General features: G+C 37.5%; 1 long non-coding RNA gene across 1 annotated transcript in view; it reads right to left on the bottom strand.

Annotated features, from left to right (window-relative positions):
• LOC116078056 overlaps window positions 1–14,405 on the bottom strand; it is an 18,634-nt gene extending 4,229 nt beyond the window's left edge. The window contains exons 1-2 of the long non-coding RNA XR_004113410.1: window positions 14,383–14,405; window positions 12,550–12,635 (exon numbers count right to left, since the gene is read on the bottom strand). This is a non-coding gene — a long non-coding RNA (uncharacterized LOC116078056). The remainder of the gene's footprint in view (window positions 1–12,549; window positions 12,636–14,382) is intronic.
• Between the last annotated feature and the right edge of the window lie 476 nt (window positions 14,406–14,881).

Raw genomic sequence — 14,881 nt, 5'->3', positions numbered from 1 at the left:
AGTTAGTTCATATTGTTGTTCCTCCTAAGGGGCTGCAAACCCCTTTAGCTCCTTGGATCCTTTCTCTATCACCTTTATTGAGGACCCTATGCTCAGTCCAATGGACGGCTGTGAGCCTCTACTTCTGTATTAGTTAGGCACTGTCAGAGCCTCTCAAGAGATAGCTATATCAGGTTTCTGTCAGTGAGCACTTGCTGACATCCACAATAGTGTCTGGGTTTGGTGACCGAACATGGGAAGTATTCCCAGGTGGGGAAGTCTTTGGATTGTCCTTCCTTCAGTCTCTGTTTCATACTTTGTCTCTGCAGCTTCTTCTATGAGTATTTTATTCTCCCTTCTAAGAAGGGTTGAAGTATTCAGTTTGGTCCTCCTTCTTCTTGAGTTTCTTGTGATTTGTGGATTGCATCTTGGGTATTCAGAACTTCTAGGCTATTATCCACTTATCAGTGAGTGCATACCATGTGTATTCTTTTGTAATTGGATTACTTCACTCAGGATGATATTCTCCAGATCCATTCATTTCCCTAAGAATTTCATAAATTCATTGTTTTTAATAGCTGAGTAGTACTCCACCGTGTAAATCGTGTAAATGGATACACGAAGGACATCTGTGTTCTTTCCAGCTTCTGGCTATTATGAATAAGGCTGCTATGAACATAGTGGAGCATTTGGTTTTTCAAGACAGGGTTTCTCTGTGTAACCCTGACTCTCCTAGAACTCACTCTGTAGACCAGGCTAGCCTGGAACTCAGAAATCCAGCTGCCTCTGCCTCCCAAGTGCTGGGATTAAAGGCGTGCACCACCACTTTGTAAACAGTTTACACACATACTCCTCTCCAAAGCCTTTTTATCTCAGAGTCCAGAGTCCACCAGTCATTAGTTATATCAATTTTATCAACATATACTACACATTTATACTAAGTATATCAATCATCATTTAACTAGTCTCCCACATGATTTTGACATCCAGAATTTATTCCTCAAATGGGATCAATGTTATTAAGAAACAATATTAATATAACAAAATCATTCTCAAACATTTCTGCAAGTCCCACATCTATCACATTTGACATAAAATCTAAATGCTTTACACTTTTCTAGTTTTTCCTCCAGTCTTACCTCTCTTTCCTTTCAGGAAGTTCATTCAACGTTGTATGTGAGATCTTTCTCAATCACAGCAACTGTGAATCGGCTTCATCACATCACCATTTTGTTCGACATTCACATAGCTTAAACCTTTTCCTCACCTTAGGAAATATTTGATAACCACACTATCAAATGCTTCCGTAGTCCATTCAATGTCACAATCTCAGCCTCCCCTACACATCCACCCTCTTCTCTCTCTCTCTCTCTCTCTCTCTCTCTCTCTCTCTCTCTCTCTCTCTCTCACACACACACACACACACACACACACACACACCTTCTGATTTGTCTTTTCCTCCATTGTTCCTTTCTTTTCCTCATTATTTTTGTTTTCCACTTATTTCTTCCTTGTTATTTTATTAGAAATTTCCTTTACTTTGCCCATAGATACATCTTGAGTCCTAGAAGACTTGGCACACAATGAATATTCAACAAACCTTCCTGAATGTACATGCTTAGAGTGATCTAGTAATATGTACTGGACCTCAGACTTCTTTAATCCATGGGCCAAATCTGGGCACCATCTGCCTTGAGACATAAAATTCTATCAGATCTCAACTATGTGTTTGTTTATACATTGTGTGTAGTGGCTTTCACACCACAACCAAAGAGCTGAGTAGGTACAAACAAAACTATAAGGCTCAGGAAGCTGCAAGTGCTTGCTGCCTGCTCCTTTCCAGAGAGCATTTGCTCATCCCCGCAGTGATTTATTCCAAGCCAAATCAGCATGCAAGGTGAAGGGAATAGGCAGGCTTTACCAAGAAGAATTCCTATGGAAATGGGGCATTCTCTACTCCAAATACCTAAGCCGTAAGTCACATGAGGTTTATCCTCCCATCCACTGGAGTTCATATATCTTACCAGCTTTCTAGGACAGTAGGCACTTCTATGTGTCCAGCCAAGCCAGTATGATACCAGCAATATAACATATCTGTGTAGTGTCAGAGAATTCTTAGTACTTTAGAACATACTGTGAATAATCATGGGACAAATCTACATGTGGATATTGTTGCCCATCACACACAAAGCTACTTTATTTTTCAAAATCAAGATAGAAAAAAAGGTTTTTCTTCCAAGTCAACATATGAATTCCAGATGTGGAAGACATTATAAATCTATTCTAGTGATAACATTTAGTATAACAGCTGCAACAATATTACATTGCTAAATTTGTAGTACTCGATAACTTTGACTAAATAATATTATTTAATTTGACTCTCAGGTTTTAAAGAAATCGGGTTATTATTAAAAGATGAATGATGATGTAAGAATTACTATTCTCATCATCTTTAGTTTTATAGTTGAGGCACTATAATTGCCTGTAAAATATGCTGATTAAAAATATTAGACATATAGTTCAGCTACTAAAGCACTTGTAAAATAATCCTGAGGTCCTGTGTCCGTATCCACAGCACCCATGTAAAGTAAGCCAGATATAACAACTCCTGCCTAGAACCCCAGGACTGAGTAGATTCCTAGATCTCTAGGTTCAGTGAGAAACCCTCTCTCAAAAAAAGGTGGAAGCAACTAAGAAAGATACCTATTGTCAAAATCAGACCTTAACATGCATCTGCACATACGTGCATGTGTGTACCACATGCAAACTAATTTCCTGAAAGATCCCAGCCAGTCAAAAGTACTTTCTGAGATTTTCACTTGGCTCGACCTTCCTTACAATAATCCTTATTGTACAAGTCAAAGAAGCAGGTGTGTGTTAACCCTCTAGCAAGGATATTATATGCAGAGATTAAGAAATAATATGAAGTTGTTCTACTCATAGATTCTGCAGCCACTATGAACTCTTCAGCCAAGGCAACATTAACTGCTTGTTCTCTGTTCTTTATACTCTCACTGTTGGACCATAATGAAATCTGTGTCTCCTAATATAGATATCAACTTGGTTTCTGCATGAAATAGTTCTCATCGTGTCTAGGAAGGCCCCTTCCTCAAATGTGAAGGCACTTTTGTGACCATGGAGAAGAACTGGGGAACTGTTATACTGTATACTTAAATAGTCATGGATTAGGCAGGCACCTGATGTTAAGGAGTACTCATGCTCCACATTCCACTTAAGATTGCTGAATCTTCCTTGAGCCATTCTCAAGACTCATCTCATAGCTCCATTTCCTGAATCAAGTAACCAGATATATACATGTTATATTAAGTCCTCTTATAAATGAGCACACGTTGCCTGGCGCTGGTGGCGCATGCCTTTAATCCCAGCACTTGAGAGGCAGAGGCACGCAGATTTCTGAGTTTGAGGCCAGCCTGGTCTACAGAGTGAGTTCCAGGACAGCCAGGGCTACACAGAGAAACCCTGTCTTGGAAAAAATAAAAATAAAAATAAATAAATAAATAAATAAGCACAAGTACAGGAAGTTTATTGTTGTGGTTCTGTGTACAAGAAGAGCCTCTGGAGTACTGCATTAGGTACACATTGAGAGGAAATAAAAAGGTGTTAATAAAAAGATAATCTAGAATTGTTAATAAAACAATTCTGAGAATGTGTCAGCCAGGCCAGTTACAGGATAGTTCAGTTCCTGGAAGAATCTCACATGACCATTAACCCTATGGTTCTTACACTCTCACTCAACTGCCACTGGTTCATAGAAGATTGAGGGGTTGATTCAAAGATTTAAGAACTCTGGAAACCTGAGTTTCTGGTTTCTACAGGGCAGATTAATATTTTGATTTGACTCCTTCGTTTGACTCTCCTGAGCACTGTGTTTTCCTGCCTCTGTGAGTTACTGTAATCCTGCCAGAATATGCCTACTCCCAACCTTGATCCTAGTAACCTAAATATCCTTTCTCTTCTTATTTTTGAGGCAATGTTTAAGAAAACTACATGAGTTCATTGTTGTTATTACAATTAATGAAAAGACAAGCCATGAATTTGAAATAGAGTAAAGATGGATGCGCGAATTTGGAGGAAGGAAAAGGATGGAGGTAATGATATTACTATATAATCTAAAAATAAAAGAAAAAAATTTAAAATTGAGGGAAAAAGTGCACATGTTGAAGAAATCCTATGAGAAGAGAGAACTGGTAACATGCCATTCTGTCATGGCCTATAGTGAGAGCAATGACTCTTGAGTGGATTAAGATTCTGATAGTTGACAGGTGCTTATTTCAGTAATTGGCTTGTATTTTTCCAGCAGTTAGCCAACTATGTTGATAGAAATAGTTTAAAATAAGCTATTTTAAAAAGTTTAATTATATAAGCAAGATATGTAACCCAAGAGTAAATTACTCCTCATCTTGGATGTGTGATTAAACCTGTAGGCCAAATAATAAAATAAAATAATTTCTTAAAGTTCAATTTTGACTGCTTGGATAAAACCTTCATATCAAATATATGTTAGGTAGACTGAATTAAGAGGTACTAAAAAAAAAAAAAGAGGCCAAATGAGTCCTCATCCTTTTTAATAATATTCTAGAGCCTGTGAGGTGATATAACATGTGAGGATGCTTGCCATGAGTATGACAACCTGAGTTAGGTCCCTGGACCCCACATGGTGGAAGAAAAAATTTCTGCAGCTTATTCTCTTACACCTAAATGCATATGATGGTCAGAGACATATACCCTCACTCATACACAGATTGAATGAGAAAATTTAAAAATAGTGGTATTCTATCAAACACAACCTAGCTATTCTAAACAACTGGGCAGTGTTCTATATAAATAATATGTCATCTATTTTTGTTTCAATTTTCTATACAAATTATTTGATATCAACTTGCAAAATTATTACTCACTAGCATGTTCTAAAAATGTTTTCTGGGTGGTAAATGACTGTAATTTCTACTTAATATCTGAGCTACACCATATGCCAGAACAAAAATAGCATTTTAAATTTGTTCCCACTCTTTTTGTAAATTGTTAGTGTAATAGCCTTGGCCTAGTGCCAACCTCTACAGTGCCAGGTGTAACTGTGTTTAAATTTGGAGGATTATGGATGGTCACAGAAAAAATTACAACCAGTGAGATACAAATTTATCCCCAATATTTCTAGCTTTGAATATGTAGTGATTGAATTGTTTTTAAACAATTTATGAAGCTAAGAAGTGAATGTCAAAATGACATGTAAAGACATGTGAAATTATTTTTAACCACCTAAAATCTGTTGCATTGTACACAACAAGTTCTAAACATTTTGCAAGTTGTTGGAATAGTGTGTGGTCAACATGTCACAAGAGACACAGCTGTCATTTCATTATTTCATTCTTTTAGAATTTCTAGGCCTTTCTCACTTATTAATCAAAACACACAGATGAAAGTTAATTATTACGTTTCAGTTTGGGCAGTTTCATCTAATAATTTTGACTAGATTGACTACCCAATTACAGTTTAAGATGCCTACACTTCTTTATGTTTTTGTTATTGTTTACATATACTAAGTGCCTAATTACAATGTTGCAAACACTGCAGAACTCTCAAATAAAACAGACACAAATATTCTCAATAGCTAAAGGGACTAATTATAAAAACAAAACAAAAAAAGAAAAGGAGGAATAAATACATTGTTTAATAACTTGTTTGAAAGATGCGAAATTGTGTGTAAATGGAGAATAAGAGTGTACAGTGGATTACTTCTAACAAAGTCAGTCAGGTGTACCACTCCCCTTCTGCCACTCCATTTCCATTCCCTGGTGTAGTTGGAGGTTCCCTAATTGTCTCTCAATTGGATAAATAAAGACAGCAGAAGCCAATAGCTGGATGAAGATATAGAGGTGGGTTTTCTGGGTCCCAGGAAGAGGAGAGACAAGATAGAGAAAGGAGCTTTTCGGCCAGGTTGTGGAGCCAAGAAGCTCAGACACCATATAGGCCTTGGAGATATTAGAACCAATGGCGGCCTCCACCACCTAGTTGAACTCTAATATAGAATAGCTGATGAGTTTAGAACAATAGATTCTGAGCCCAGCAGTTATGTCAACTGGCTGATTTTAAAATATTAAGATTGTCTTGTGTTTTCCACTCATGGTTACTCAGGTGGGAAGAAGAAAGGGTACAACCGCAGAGTGGTCATTGGTGGTTGGCCAGGGCAGTTGGTTGGTGGTATGTGAGTGGTAGCTCCAGGTGTTCTCAAGAGGGACATTTGTTGGGTAGCTTAGCAAGCCCCACCGTGGCAGCTGGGTGAGATGATTGTTGCCAGCACCAGGCAAGGAAGAACAGGAATACAGGTGATGGCTGTTTTAGGAGCATAGCTAGGATCTCAAGAAAGTGTTAGCTAGCTTTGGGAGCTGACGAGTTGGCAGGCGAGCAGCTGCTAGTCCCAGAGCCTAGCCCAAACAAGTGTGTTTCTAAAATAACACACAACACCCTGGGGACTGTGGGAAACTTGCTGCAGTCCCAGATTTCCTCCTTTCTGTGAACTCTCTTAACTCTATTTTCCATTCCCTTTCCATTACTTTGTGTCTACTACTGATAACTAAAATTCACTTTCTACCTGCAACCCTGAAGAACAACACTGAACCTGACTCAGAATTTTCTCCTGGTCTACTCCTAGTCCTCTCTGCTACCCATCAACCTGCAGAAGCACCCCCAGCAGGCAACTCAGAACCTAAGATCCCATTCAGAGAGGGCAACAAAAACCAAGTAACAGAATACCACCCCCCCCCAATAGAGACAAGATCAGATAGCGATACTATGCCTAGAATCCAAATCAGTCATCATAACTCTAGATGCAAATATTAATAGCCAAGGCAATATGCCTCCACCAGAAATTGGTAACCCTGAGAGATGCAATATAGCTGAAGGACAAAACAAGGACTTCATGGGATTTTTTTTCTTTCAGTTTGTTTATATGGTGGATTATGCTGATGGATTTTCATGTACTGAGCCATCCTTGCATACCTGGGATGAACCCTAATTGATCATGTTGGATGATATATTTTATGTGGTCATGGATTCAGTTTGTGAGTGTTTTATTGAGTATTTTTGCATCGGCGTGCATAAGAAAAGTCAGTCTGAAGTTACCTTCCTTTGTTGAGTCTTTGTGTGGTTTAGATATCAAGGTGACTGTGGTTTCATAGAATAAGTTTTACAGTGTTCGTTCTGTTTCTTTTTTGTGAAATAGTTTGAGGAGTATTGGTATTAGCTCTTCTTTGAAAGTCTGGTAGAATTCTATACAAAACCATCTGACCCTGTGCTTTTTTCTTTGATTAGGAGACTTTTAATGACTGCTTCTATTTCTTTAGGGGTACTGAACAACTGGAATGGGAACTATCCCAAAAGCTGTTGCCTGTAATTCTTCTAGCCTTGTCTGCTCTCAGTGGGAGATGAAGTGCTTAGCCTCAAAAAGATTTGAAGTACCAGGGTGGGGGATGCCCACAGGGCCTCCACCCACTCAAAGGAGAGGGGGAAGGCAGAAGGATTGTGGGAAGGGTGCCCCATAGGGTGTCAGTGAGGTGGATGTAAAGTGAATAAGTAAAAAAGAAAAATAAGAAAAAAAAGAAAGGCAATTATGAATATGTTCATTGCTTCTTGGCCTTTTGGCTAAGATCAAGTGTATGAATCTGTTCAAGGACCTTAAAGAAGATATAAACAAATCCTTCAGTGACACCTATGAAAACACAAATGGTGGACTGAAATAATGAAAAGAGTTCAAGACATGAAATTAGAAATACAATCACTAAAGAAAATCCAAACTGAGATAAAACTGGAAATGAAAAATATAGGAAGTAAAAAAAAAAATTCTCAGAGGGAAACCTCAACAACTGAGTACAAGACATGAGAGAGAATCTCAGGTATTAAAGACAATGGAGAAGAAATAAACACATCAAACCAAAAAAAAAAAAGTTATATCTGAAAAACCAAAAGGCTCAAAAGCAGCCAGGAAAATCTGAGAGAATGTGTAAAAGATCAAATCTAAGAGTAATAGAAATAAAGGAAGAAGACATCCAGGTCAAAAGCACAGAAAATATTTTCAACATCATGCAAGAAAATCCTTCTATGCTAAAGGAGATGCATACCAAGGTACAAGAAGCATATGAAACACTGAATACACTGAACCAGAAAAGAAATTACCTGCAACACATAATGTAAAATGTATAGAATGAAGAAAGAATATCAAGATCTTCAAGCAAAGAGACAAAGTAACATATAAAAGCAGACCTATTAGAATTATACCTGACTTCTTAATGGAGACCTAAAAGCTAAGGGGCCTGGACAGATGGTCTACAGACTCTAAGACACTGCAAATTCCAGCTCAAAACTACTATACCCAGCAAAACTTTCTATCATACACCAGCTGATATGAGGCTCCCAACACTTATACAGTGGAGGATTGCCTGGTCTGGCCTCAGTGAGAGAAGATGCACCTAACTTGAGATACTTGAGGCCCCAGGGAGTGGAGAGGTCTAGTGGGTGGGGGTAGTGGTAGGGGGACATCCTCTTGGAGACAGGGAGGGGGGAGGAGGTATGAGATGAGGAAAAGTCAGAGGGCAGACTGTGAGGGGAATAAAGACTGGACTGTAAAAAAAAAAATAAAGAATTAAATAAATAAATAAATAAGGAAAGAAAGCTTTTCTATGATGAAACCAAATCTAAGCATTATATCCATCAACACATCCAGCTCTACCGAAAGTACTAGAAGGGAAAATAAACCCAAGAAAATAAAAGGAATAAATAATCCTAGAGGTTTTATCAAAACCAAAAGAGAGGGGAAAGTCCCACAGCATAACAACAACATAACAGGAACCAAAGAAGCCATCTCCAATTGACAACCACTGACAAAGAAAACATTAGGCATCTCCAATGCAGCTTTAATAGTTATATAAACCACACTTAATAGAGGCTTCATGCACAGCAGTAGATGTCCAACACAAAATAAACTAGATGGTGTTTTTATAGACTATGTTTCATACTCCTTTGTTTGGGAATTTTTTGTTTTACTGGACTTGTATGTTCTAGTTCCAGTTTTGTGTTTTTGTGGGGTTTTTTTTAGTGTGTATGTGTGTGTGTGTGTGTGTGTGTGTGTGTGTCTTGCGCTTTGGGGTTATTATTATTATTATCTGTTTTCTAGAGAGAAGAAAGAAAGTGTGGAGATGGATGAGGAAGGAGGTGTGGGGAAGAAATGGAGGACCAATTCATGTACACAAATGTCTATAGCTGTACTATATGAACTACATATAATTCATATAGCTATACTGTATGAACATTTTACTTTCGTGAAAGGGATAATAAGTCTCTGAGAGACAGCTTTGAAAAGAGTGGGAACTGTAAGATGTTTCAAAAGCATTACATTTAAAAGCACTCTGAACAATAAGGCAAGTCATGGAATCAGCCCAAATGCTTGTCGGTAGATGAATAGATAAACATGTGATATATGTATATTAGACTACTATTCAGCTATGGAAAAAAGCCAAAAGCATGTGTTTTACCTCATGTATGCAACCTACATATATACATATGTATATATACATATGCATATAACAGCAATTAATAGAAAAAAAAGCCATGATGAAAAAAAGAGTAAAGAGGGATATATGGGAGGGTTTGCAGGGAAGAAGCGTAAGGAGGAGATGAATAAAAGAAATAATAAAGAAATAAAAATAAATATATACACTAGAATAGAGACTGTTAGGATATGGTAGAGTGGTCAGAGGACCTAAATAGAGTGGGGAGGTAACATGAACAACATATATTACATACATGTGTAAAAATGTCATAATCCACTAATTTGTACAATTAGTATAGTCTAATAGAAAATTGAGACAAAAGGAAAAAAAATTACTGAAATTCCAGGCCTGTCCAAGAACAGTGACCCAACCAGATCTTCCTAGACATCACAATGCCAGGAGACCATAGTCTTGTTGAGAAGGCTATTTCCTAGGTAGCCCTTCCTCAGTTCTCCTCAGCATTAAGTTTAAAATAGCAAACTAACAAATGAACTAAATATACAAGAGAGTCTCTATTTAAAAGTTATCCAAAGCTAGACGATGCCTCATGTCTATAATTGTGGGACAAATATTGTGGGTGACATCAGTCAGTATCTGATTGAATTTAAGGCCTAGTCCATAAGGTGTAATCCAAACATGTTCTGCTAGTATTGTTCTGCTAGAGTGATGTAGCAATGAACTGTCTTTTAATGACGTTCTGCCCCACCCATCATCAGATGCACATTCCAGCAGCACATGGATCCTAACACAGGACTCACAAATGTGCAAATACTGAGTAATTTTGGAATACATGATCTTCAATGTTATGCCTTTACCAAATCCCTTCCCTTGGGACTCAAGGAACTCTGTGGAAGAAGCAGCAGAAAGATCTCAAGAGCAAGAGAGGATGAATAACAGCAAAGAAACACTGTCTTCCAGACATAAGACTGATGCATAGAAAAATGTACAGAAACGGTGACAACATTCACAGGGCCTGCCCAGGGTCAAGCCACATGGGAGTCCCAGAACAAAGAAGATGAAATGGACTTGAGCTCCTATCCCTAGCCAAGAATTTACCTCCAGTTGACATCTGCTTGCAAAGGGAAATTTACGTGTTTATTTCTTTCCCAGAAGAATCTCCCTGGGCAGATTAACCACCTTTCAGAGCACGGCTCATGCTCAGGAGCAGCCAATACAAGAGAACTCAAGGGTAGTTTTGTGGACTCTTTGTCTCAGAATGCTTTGTTGTCTCAGGATGTTTGTTTTAGCTTATCAGTCTTTGGCTTATATACAATGGTTTCAAATTCTGTGGTTTTGGAGTTGTGTATGCATGTGTGTGTGTGTTTGTGTGTGTTCCTTGTATTTTTAATTCTGGTTTATTTGGGCTTTGTTTTGTTTACCTGTTCTGCTTTTTTTTTTTCTAAAAAGAGAAAAAAAGGGCATGGAGTTAGGTGGTTGCAGAGGTATGGAGGATCTAGGAGGGGTTGGGGGAGAGGAATCTGATCATAATGCATTTTATGAAAATGTTTTTCAATTAAAAATATTTTAAAGAAGAAATCTATGCTATATAAACACCATGCAATTCTATTTGCTGATTAAAAAAAATCTCTTCAGGTAATATGGAGCACTCCTACAGATATTATGTAAAATGAAGTAAGTCAGCCAATCACAAAATTATTTCACTAATATGCAGAATATAAAAATAATAATAAAATAATTAGAAAGCAAATAAAATGACGGCCAGTGGACATTAGAGGACTAAGGTAAGAAAACTGGCTATACTTTATTCTAAAAACACATAATCGAAAATGGATAGTGTATTGGTTTGAGTGGGTTTGGCACACAGACTGGCGCCATTAGGGGTTGTGTCCTTGTTGGAATAGTTGTGGTCTTGTTGGAGGAAGTGTGTCACTGTTGGAGTGGACTTGGAGGCTCTACACTAAAGTGCCACCCAGTGCAGAAGAGTTGGCCTCCTTCTGCCTGCCTTGGGATCAAGAAGTAGAACTCTCAGCTCCTTCTCCTGCACTGCATCTCCCTGGATGCTGCCGAGTTTCCCACCATGGTGGTATTGGACGGCACCTCTGAAAGTGTAAGCCAGAATCAACTAAAGATTGTCCTTTATAAAAGTTGCCTTGTTCATGGTGTCTCTCAGCAATAAAACCCTCACTGAAACAGCTAGGAAGGATAAATTCAGCAGATCTGTCCTGCAGTTTGATTGTAGTGGTAATGTTGATACATTGTATTCTTGAGGAACACTGAGAGTAGATATTTCATGTTCTCACCACAAAAGTACATTAACTAGTTTAATCTATTTCTTGACATATCGTGTTGCACATTACAAATCTATAACATTGATGTCTATTTAAAATGATCTATAAATAAATGTTTGGAGATAGTATTTTTGTATATAATAAAAAAGGAGAGTTGTTAAAAGAGATTTTTAAATATAAATTTCAGTCATAGAATAGCTATTGTAAAGGTGCTTTGCTTTTTTCCTTTATGGATTTAAAAATAACAAGGTATATACTTATGCAGCTGCCATTGTTGGTGGGTTTGGTACAGGCTCCCATGAGCTGTTTCCATTTGTTTCCTACTGATTCCTATAATTCTCCTTTACAGAATCACTCATGTAATGCATACTTAACAATGAGGCAGGGCCCTTTCTAAAGAGATATTGGAAGGCAAGAAGATCACTAGGCAAGTAATTAAAAGAAGAAAAACATCCAGATCACTCAGAACCGCTGCATGTATTCCACTAAATAAACTGAAATGGGGTTTATCACATTTACCAAAAGGGTCAGCTCTTTAAAAACATTTTGCCAATAAGAGTAATGAATAAGGCACAGTATTAAAAGCAAAACAAAACAAAACCAAAACAATGAGTTTTTTTTTATCATCTTCTTGTAAACCATAAACAATATCTGACAGCTACAAAACAGTACAATCTGGTTTCCCCCCAGACTATTTCAAGGGCACTGGGCTCTCTTTAGAAGTTTTAACTTCAGTTTTATAGAAGTATGGAGATTACCACTGGCGGTGGCATCTCCTGGAACAACGAACAGCAACTGATACTCCTCTGAACATGAAGCAATGTCAATACGACAGCCCAGCTCCCTGCAGAGAGAGCAAAAGTGTTTTCTCAAGCTGTTGCTGAAATCCATTTTGTCTAATTTTCACAAAGAACATGATGGTTTTGTTTCCCTGACAACAGTCTTGCATGTGCCTGGCCTTTATCCTTTTTTCTCTGGCGTACACCCAAGGAATGGCCCAACCCCACAAATTAATCTTTGCATCTAATGAGAAGTCACAGAGAAAGATGGACAGACGTCCCTCTGATCTTCAGACATGTTGTATTAAAGACTATAAAGATAACAATGGCTAGATAAAACTTAACATTTAGATTTTCAATCTCTTTATCATAGAAAATGTATGACTACTTTCCATAAGAACAGAAAAAAAAAGATATTTTGTGAATATAGAGGTTTTTTTGCTGTTGTTTTCAACATTGTTGTATTATATACATATATGCTACATGTGTATGAAAACATACATAGAACAGACTGGGAGTCAAGTGTGGAAACTCAGAAGTTGTCTGAGAACAGTAGGGTGCTTCTAGAGAAGTTTGGCTAAATATCTAATAATGTCTTTTTAAAACCTAGTGAAAATATATGAATAGGTGGCATGCTTACTTAATATTTTGATATCCATTCCATCTTATTCTTTTATTATTTATAGACTTTAAGGTCTCAAAATTAATAAAAGAGGACCATGAGCTTAATCACAACCCCTCCGTGCATTTCTCTTTTGAAAAAAAGAATTGTAATTGGATGGAACACTCACCCTTGTCGTCCAATTAGCGAGTTACATCAGAGAAATTTTCACCGGGCATTAATCAGTTCAGTATCACAATTTTAGTGGCACTAGTAACCCCACTTTTAAATAAATACATTAATATTCAAATTCATGAGTAGGTGCCCCATTTATCTGATTGACTAGAAGTAAGATATACCTTAATAAATGCTCAATACCCTTCATGTGCTCTTAAAGACAAGTGAAGGAGCTGGAATAAATATATTATGTCTATATGTCTATCTTTTATGGAAATGAAGAAAAGTTCCCTAGAAATAACCCAGATATTTGGGTATACAGCAAAACATAGAAACTGTCAAGGACTGCAAAGGGTGAAACAAGGATATTCACTTAAGAAATTATAAATAGTGTTATCATATATGCGTATACCACACACCAGCTATGAACTATTCAGAATTTCTGTGGTTCTGTATTGTCTATAAGACCTTTAAAAAACACATCATAAAATTATTGATGACTGTTTATTTGGGGCCCATGAATCATATCCTGAATATATTATATAATTGTGAATCAGTCGGGGGTTTTAAGACTTATTCATAATTCCATTTCCTTTTTTAAAATGAGTTGCCGCTTTTGCTTTGAGACTGAGTTTGGCCTATCTCTTGAGGTTAACACCAGGCACATCTGTTGATGTCCCCAAACATGATGACAGCAACAATGGTAGGCTTATAAAATGAAAGCTGGAGAGAGAAACTTTTCAAAACACAGCAGGGAAAATAGCCTGAGATAAGTAGCAGATGCTGCAGAGGGAAGAAGGCATCTGCAAGCAGTTAGTGGAATTGAGAACGCTAAAGGAGTTTTCCCTTTGCCAGATGCCTGAAATAGAGACAGATGAGCAATTCCTCTGAACTTCAGCAACAGCACCAGCTGAAAAAGCAGACCCCTTCTGCCAAGGGTCACTTGTTGAAACTGTTGACTGTAAATCAGAATTCTCCGTTTGGACTGATGGTACCCAGAAAATGCGTTCAAAATATTTATCTGTTCACTTTACCTTTGGCACAAAGACCATCATCTGTACTTGCTGAAGTCTGGAAAACAGAACAAAAATTGTTTACATGTTTTGAACAAGCGTACCAGTTTTTAGACTCCCACATAACAGTGTCTCTTACCTTTCTGTCATAAGTAAAGAATATTTCCAAGTAAAATAACCTACATTGCAAATGCTTTAGCACAGAGTGTGGGATATTTAGGTCTGGCAATATTAATAAAAAAGTCTTTTATACCTTTTCCTCTCTAATATAATTATTGATGCATCACCCTGTATCTTCTGACAGATTTTTCTCTGTGTCAAATTAACTACCCAGGTTCATTTTCCTCCTATATTTCAAATCGCAAATCCCTTTCTTTTAGTGCTCGCTACCAGGGTGTCTGAAATGATGTGGATACTCTGAATTTACAATCCATTAATTTATGTTTTGCTAATGTGATGATCACTGATTGTTATCAGTCCACATTTTTGAGAAATGCTTGTCTAGATGACAGTGCCAGTA

Source organism: Mastomys coucha, unplaced genomic scaffold (genome assembly GCF_008632895.1).
Source record: "Mastomys coucha isolate ucsf_1 unplaced genomic scaffold, UCSF_Mcou_1 pScaffold5, whole genome shotgun sequence".
NCBI classification, from domain to species: Eukaryota; Metazoa; Chordata; class Mammalia; order Rodentia; family Muridae; genus Mastomys; species Mastomys coucha.
This window is presented reverse-complemented; position numbering and strand designations above follow the sequence as displayed.